Below are 6894 nucleotides of genomic sequence, written 5' to 3'. Positions count from 1 at the left end.
GTCTGCCCCTGGTGGTCAGTGCACATCATAGCGAGAAGTTGAGTGGCCTTAACATATCATTGGCATATTACGCTTTGATTGGTTGAATGGCCGACCGGACGACTGGACACTTAGCATATTAGGCTTAGATTATATAGGATAACGAATCTAGATATTTAATTTCCCATTGCTTAAAATTTTTACATCATGCTGATGTGGACATTGTATCTGCATTGGACGTTGTTTCTCCATTACCCATAGGTCATTGTTTCTCTGAGGGTAGTAGCTAGTCCTCTTGTCTTTCCTCATGAAACCCTCGTTTCACTGTGATTTGCACTAAGTCCCAATTATCCAGTGAGTTTAGAAGCTAATTGATAATTTACAAGAAAGGTGGGGGGGGGGGCGCCATTTTTTTCCTCAAGGGAAAGTAACGTAAGTAATAAATGACACGAGAGTAATAATTTAAAACAACATCATCTGCAGTAAGAATTAGTTCAGTATAATTAGATTTAAAAAATAATATTTGTAGAGTGTTTACAATTTCCAGGCTGTGTTTATATGTTTCAGCCCACTCAGCATTCAAAATAAACCATTAAATTAGCTACCTCCCCCATCTACAAATGAATAAACCCGAATTAAGAGAAATGAACTTCAGCCCAGCCAGCATGGTTGAGCGGCGACCTAGGAACCAGGAGGTCATGGTTTGATTCCTGGTCAGGGCACATGCCCAGGTTGGGGGCTCCATCCCCAGTGTGGGGGGGGTGCAGGAGGCAGCCGATCAATGATTCTCTCTCGTCATAGATGTTTCTCTCTCTCTCTCCCTTCCTCTCTGAGTTCAATAAAAACAAAACATGTTAGAATTTCTTATTGCATTGTTTGGTCACACACATATTTTTCCTTCCACCGGCCTCACTTCCCCACCTCAGAGAACATGAAAGGGCACCCTGCTCGTTCACCAACTGCAGCTCCTGGCGTGTTGAGCCGCAGTAGTTCCAGGGACAGGAAGCCCTCAGCCCTGCCTGGCGGTCGCAGGCCGGGCACCTGTCAGTGGGTGAGAGAAACTCCTAATGAGATGTTGAAGCCAGAAGCACACGCCGGCAAGTACCTGTCAGCGTGGAAGTGCGGTGTGCAATGAGCAGACAGGGAGAGCCGTTTAAATCCACTTAGGAATTATATTGACTCAAAACCCAAACAGTCTGTTTTCTGTTCATTTCCCCAAAGCAAATGGACTGCTGGAGAGGGATGGCTCTCCGGAAAGAGCAATGATTTTCTTTCCCTCCTGGAAACGGCGTGCACAATGGAGTTGACTGCGTGTGTGTGTGTGTGTGTGTGCGTGTGTGTGTGTGTGTGTCTCCGTGCACGCGCAACCCATCTCATGGGAAGAAGCCCTGAAGACAGTTCCCAGTCAGTAAGCCAGGCTTCCGAAAGACCCGTTTTTAATCTTCTGTTATCAGAAATATTGCTTCTTGTTCTTTGTTATGACAGATGTTGAGAGGGTTTTTTTTGTTTTTTTTTGTGTATGTGTGTGTGTGTTTTTTTTTCATGCTGAATGCCACTCCATCTATTTCTGATGTTTATCATGTTTGCACGTTTTCAAATGGCAGGCTTTTACTATTCAGTGGGAGGACACAGCCCAAACATACCCCCCTTTGCAGTCTAAAGTTCTGTGTTTGCCTCTTTGCTCTGCGTGGCTGAAATGACTGGGAGGATCTTGAGGTGGAAATGTGGATGGATGGCTTTCAGGAACCTTGTACATCCTGTGACAAATACTACTCCATGTCTCAGCGTGTCAAAAAGGTTTTTCCTGCTGTGGTTAACTTTCAGGACTATGTCTCCGGTGTTGCTTAGATAATTAAAGAGAAAAGTGAGCCTGGCCGGTGTGGCTCAGTGGTTGAGCGTCAACCCGTGAACCAGGAGGTCACAGTTCCATTCCCGGTCAGGGCGCATGCCCGGGTTGTGGGCTCCATCCCCAGTAGGGGGCGTGCAGGAGGCAGCCGATCCATGATTCTCTCGCATCTTTGATGTTTCTATCTCTCTCTCCCTCTCCCTTCCTCTCTGAAATCAATAAAAACATATTTCAAAAAAGAGAGAGAGAGAAAGGAGTTTTCCTAAATCAGAACAGGTAGGAAAGATTTAAAGTCACATACTGATGATATAATTAATTCTTAGTTGTAAATTCATGGTGATGGTGTTAATTCTCTCCCACAATCCTCTAGTCATTGGAGGCATGGGAAAGGCAATGGAGCCTTGAAGAAGAAAATATTTGCTTCTTTTTAAAAAAAAATATATTTTATTGATTTTTTTACAGAGAGGAAGGGAGAGGGATAGAGAGTTAGAAATATCGATGAGAGAGAAACATCGATCAGCTGCCTCCTGCACACCCCCTACCGGGGATGTGCCCGCAACCAAGGTACATGCCCTTGACCGGAATCGAACCCGGGACCCTTGAGTCTGCAGGCCGATGCTCTATCCACTGAGCCAAACCGGTTAGGGCGAAATATTTGCCTCTTGATTTATTTCATTTTTGTTCTTTAAAAAAAACACACACACAACAACAACTCTGTTACACACGGGTCCACACTTTGTTCTTATTTCAGCTGCTTACGAAACTTAGCCTAAGGACTCTGGGTTTTCTTTGTCTGTGTATGTGTTTTTTTTCTTTTTAACATTTTAGAAAGAAATGGACAATGAAAAAAAAACGATGATTTTGCCTTTATTTGTATGTAGTCTATATGTTTAGGTTATAAAGTTGGCATTCTCGTTCTTTTTCTTACGACAAGTGCCACTCTTGCTTTATACAGAACAGAGGAGCATTATGAAATGTGAAGCCTGGGTCTCGGAAAGTTCCACGCTCTCATCTCTCCCATCATGCCGTAAACGAGACCCTAAGTCATGTGACTCTTACTCATGCCCCTGGGTGCTTTCAAATTCGTAAGAAGTAAAATCCACTCTCCCTCGAAATCTAAAAAACACGTTGTTCGCCGCTGTGACATGGTTTGCTGGTTGAACGGCACCAGCGGCTATCACAATTTTTATTACTCATTTCCCTCGAATAATTGGAAGCATCCTATGGTACGGAAAACGTCAGAGCGTGAGGTGGCAGGTCTGTCTTTCTGAATGGATCCCCGCGACGCCTCCTGGGGAATCGGGTAGCAGCCGCAGATGTAACGTTGTGTTTGCTAAACTGTGTTACCGCCACATTCCCCGGTTCCATCGGAAACGTGTAAATAAAGCCAGCGTGGAGCCGATAGAGCTGCCAGATAAGCTCAGACAGCACGGGGCGACATGAGTAGGCTTGTCCTGGAAGTTCATTGCTTTTGAAACTTAAATCAACCCCAGGGCTGTTTTGACTGGACCGAGAGTTGCTTATTCAGCCTTTTGTCCCTTTGCATTCTTTTTTATTTTCTCTTCATATATTTTATTGATTTCAGAGAGGGAGAGAGAGAAACATCAATGATGAGAGAGGATCGTGGATCAGCTGCCTCCTGCACGCCCCCTACTGGGGATTGAGCCCGCAACCCAGGCATGTGCCCTGACCGGGAATCAAACTGTGACCTCCTGGTTCATGGGACAAGGCTCAACCCCTGAGCCACACCGGCCCGGCTCTTTGCATTCTTGAAGGGGACGGGCTTACGTGTGTGAAGTGCCTAGTGTACCAAGTGCTGATGTGTTGTTTACCTCTCCAAGGACTCCCTATGATCTCCCTTTTCTAGATGACAAATTTGCAACTCAGAAAGGGATCAGGAACTTGCCTCGATCACAGAGCGAGGAGACCACAAGAGCAGCGTTTTAATAAATTTATATATTATTTTCATATACATTTTACTAATTTCCTTTCATCTCTCACACTTCTATTATAGAGAAAGGGCAAATAGCAATATTAAAATATCTCTGCTAATTAATTCCCCTTTTTAAAATAAATATATTTTATTGATTTTTTACAGAGAGGAAGGGAGAGGGATAGAGAGTTAGAAACATCGATGAGAGAGAAACATCGATCAGCTGCCTCCTGCACACTCCCTACTGGGGATGTGCCCGCAACCAAGGTACATGCCCTTGACCGGAATCGAACCTGGGACCCTTCAGTCCGCAGGCTGATGCTCTATCCACTGAGCCAAACCGGTCAGGGCAAAAATATGTATTTTTTAAATGCAGCAGCGTTTGACTAAGAAGCCACAGTGCTAGGAAGCCATAGCGTCTGCATAGCCAACATGCCACGTTGTTACCTGCCGGAACCATCTCTGAGGCACTGTGCCGGGGGGTGGGGTGGGCACAGGGGAGCTGGCGATAGCCTGGTGAAGACAAAGGAGGAAGCCAGGGTCAGCCAAAGGGAATGACAGAGTTCCCTGGCAGACGCATCGCCTCCACGGGGAGATGAAGGTCTTGGCTCCATGGGGCTTCCATTCATCGTGGGAGCACGGGAAGCTTGCACACCAAGAGTGCTTGCATCTGGATGGATGGGCAGGACATTTTGTGGATTCAGTCAATACTTACGGCCCAGCAGGCGTGGCTCAGTGGTTGAGCGTCGACTATGAACCAGGAGGTCACGGTTTGATTCCTGGTCAGGGCACATGCAGGCTTGATCCCAAGTGTGGGGCATGCAGGAGGCAGCCGATCCATGATTCTCTCTCACCATTGATGTTTCTATCTCTATCTGCCTCTCCCTTCCTCTCTGAAATTAATTAAAAATATATATATATGTAGCCCTAGTCGGTTTGGCTCAGTGGCTAGAACGTCAGCCTGTAGACTGAAGTGTCCCGGGTTTGATTCTGGTCAAGGGCATATGCCTGGGTTGTGGGCTTGGTCCCCAGTAGGGGGCCTGCAAGAGGCAGCCAATCAATGATTCTCTCTCATCACTGTTGTTTCTATCTCTCTCTCTCTCCCTCTCCCTTCCTCTCTGAAATCAGAAATAAATAAATATTTATGTTGCAAGAAATGTGACATCTGTTAGAGTCACTCTGTGGATGATAACCATGCTATTATGTAGCACAGCACACTCCTTTCTAGACCGGAACAATAACGAGAGCGTAACTGCGTCCAATCTTTCTTTTACATTTCTTAGGAATCCGAGAAAAAGGGCATCATCGAAAGAATCTACATGGTACAGGACATCGTTTCCACAGTTCAGAACATCTTGGAGGAAGTAGCTTCCTTTGGAGAAAGAATTAAAAAGTAAGTCCTACCTCTGCATCGTGGCGTTTGAATTAGAGCTGCCATCCACTAGGGCGAGTGCGGGTGGGGAGCGTGAGGTCAGAAAACGCAGAACCCCAAAACTGCTGCCAGGGGGTCAGGCAAGCCCTGTTCACTCTGGCTGGTGTGCTCTTTGGGCTTGTCAGGCTCACAGTTGGGCAATGCCTCAGACCTGGGGTGACCAGATGGCCCAGCATAACGATGAATAGTGTCCCGCTCACTCTCAAAAAGACCCTAGATTGGGTGATGAACTACATTTAAAAAAATAATTTCCTATTCACAAATAAAAAGGGAAGCAGATAGGTTTTAAAGGAGTCTTTTTTGTTGGAACCACGTGATGTTAGGGGAGAGATCGGACCAGCCCAGAAAGAGATGTACGAGAGACAGACAGAGGGCAATGCTGACGATGCTACAGATTGTCAGCTTCTCTGAGAATGAGAAGAGACAGACAGCTGGGCATAGAACCATTGATTGGGGCTTCAGTAGGTGCAGACCATTGTGCCAAGGCTCAGAGCTCAAGACCGTGCTAGGTAGAGGGACCTGTAGGTGAGTTAGCGTGTCTGTGCCATAGGCCATGGTCCTGGCATGCCTGGAGGTGAGGCGCATCATTCAGGGACTTGAGTGGCTTGCAAAAGTCAATGAAAAAAAAAAATTGAGCCCTGGCTGGTGTTGCTCAGTGGATAGAGCGTCGGCCTGCAGACTGAAGGGTCCCAGGTTCGATTCCGGTCAAGGGCACATGCTCAGGTTGTGGTCTCCACCCCAGTAGGTGGCGTGCAGGAGGCAGCCGATCCATGATTCTCTCTCATCACTGATGTTTCTATCTCTCCCTCCCTCTCCCTTCCTCTCTGAAATCAATAAAAACATATTAAAAAAAAAATTGAGTGAGGATGAGAGGCTGTGGAGGGGGGGCAAGCCCGAGGAAGGAAGGCCGTGTCTTTGGTGAAAGCGTCTCCGAGCCTGAACGTCTCTCACAGACAAACGTGGCTGTTGTGCGGCTGGTAATGAGCAAGGAAATGTGTCTGACGGCAGAAGAGGGCGGAGTGACGGGAACAGGCCCCCACGCTCTGCAGCGCTTCCGAGGGCCGGCTGCCCCGGCACAGCTGCGGTGGCCACGGCCAGGACATATTTTCAGCCATGAACAGGGCACTGTTCCGCCCAGCTGCGACACAGGAAGGCTCGGCTCCTATTAATTTCTTGGGCCATTCATGAGGACAGTGACCTCCGTGTCCCCGCTGGGCACTCCAGGGGGCAGTTCTGGGTAACTCTGTCGGAATTCCATTGTAATTCGGTGCTGAAGGACCACGGAAAACTTTCTCCCAGCTATTGGCAACCCGCACATAAAAGACTTACATAAAACCCCGAGAGTGAGGCTCCCCAGATGGGGTTGCATGTACATGAAATGGTGTGTATTTTCTTTTTTAAATATATTTTTACTAGAGGTCCGATGCACGAAATCTGTGCATGGGCAGGGTCCCTAGGCCTGGCTGGCGATCGGGGCAACCAGTGGGGTGATTGTGGGGGTGGGGGGGAAGCCGCCCTGCTGGCACCTGCTTGGCTGGCCTGGGTGCAAGCTGGTGGGGGTAGCTCCTGCGTTGAGCGTCTGCCCCCTGGTGGTTAGTGCGTGTCATAGCAACCGGTCATTCTGCCGTTCACTCAATTTGTATATTAGGCTTTTATTATATAGGATTGATTTCAGAGAGGAGGAGAGAAGGAGAGAGAGAGAGA

The 6894-nt window shown here is 47.5% G+C and overlaps 1 protein-coding gene across 1 annotated transcript in view; it reads left to right on the top strand.

Annotated features, from left to right (window-relative positions):
- MCTP2 (multiple C2 domains, transmembrane 2) overlaps positions 1–6894 on the top strand; it is a 150616-nt gene that overhangs the window by 135736 nt on the left and 7986 nt on the right. The window lies entirely within an intron of this gene.

The sequence above is a fragment of the Myotis brandtii genome, unplaced genomic scaffold (assembly GCF_000412655.1).
Source record: "Myotis brandtii unplaced genomic scaffold, ASM41265v1 scaffold308, whole genome shotgun sequence".
Lineage (NCBI taxonomy): Eukaryota > Metazoa > Chordata > Mammalia > Chiroptera > Vespertilionidae > Myotis > Myotis brandtii.
The sequence above is the reverse complement of the archived record's forward strand: the minus strand, read 5'-3'. Positions and strand labels throughout refer to the sequence as shown.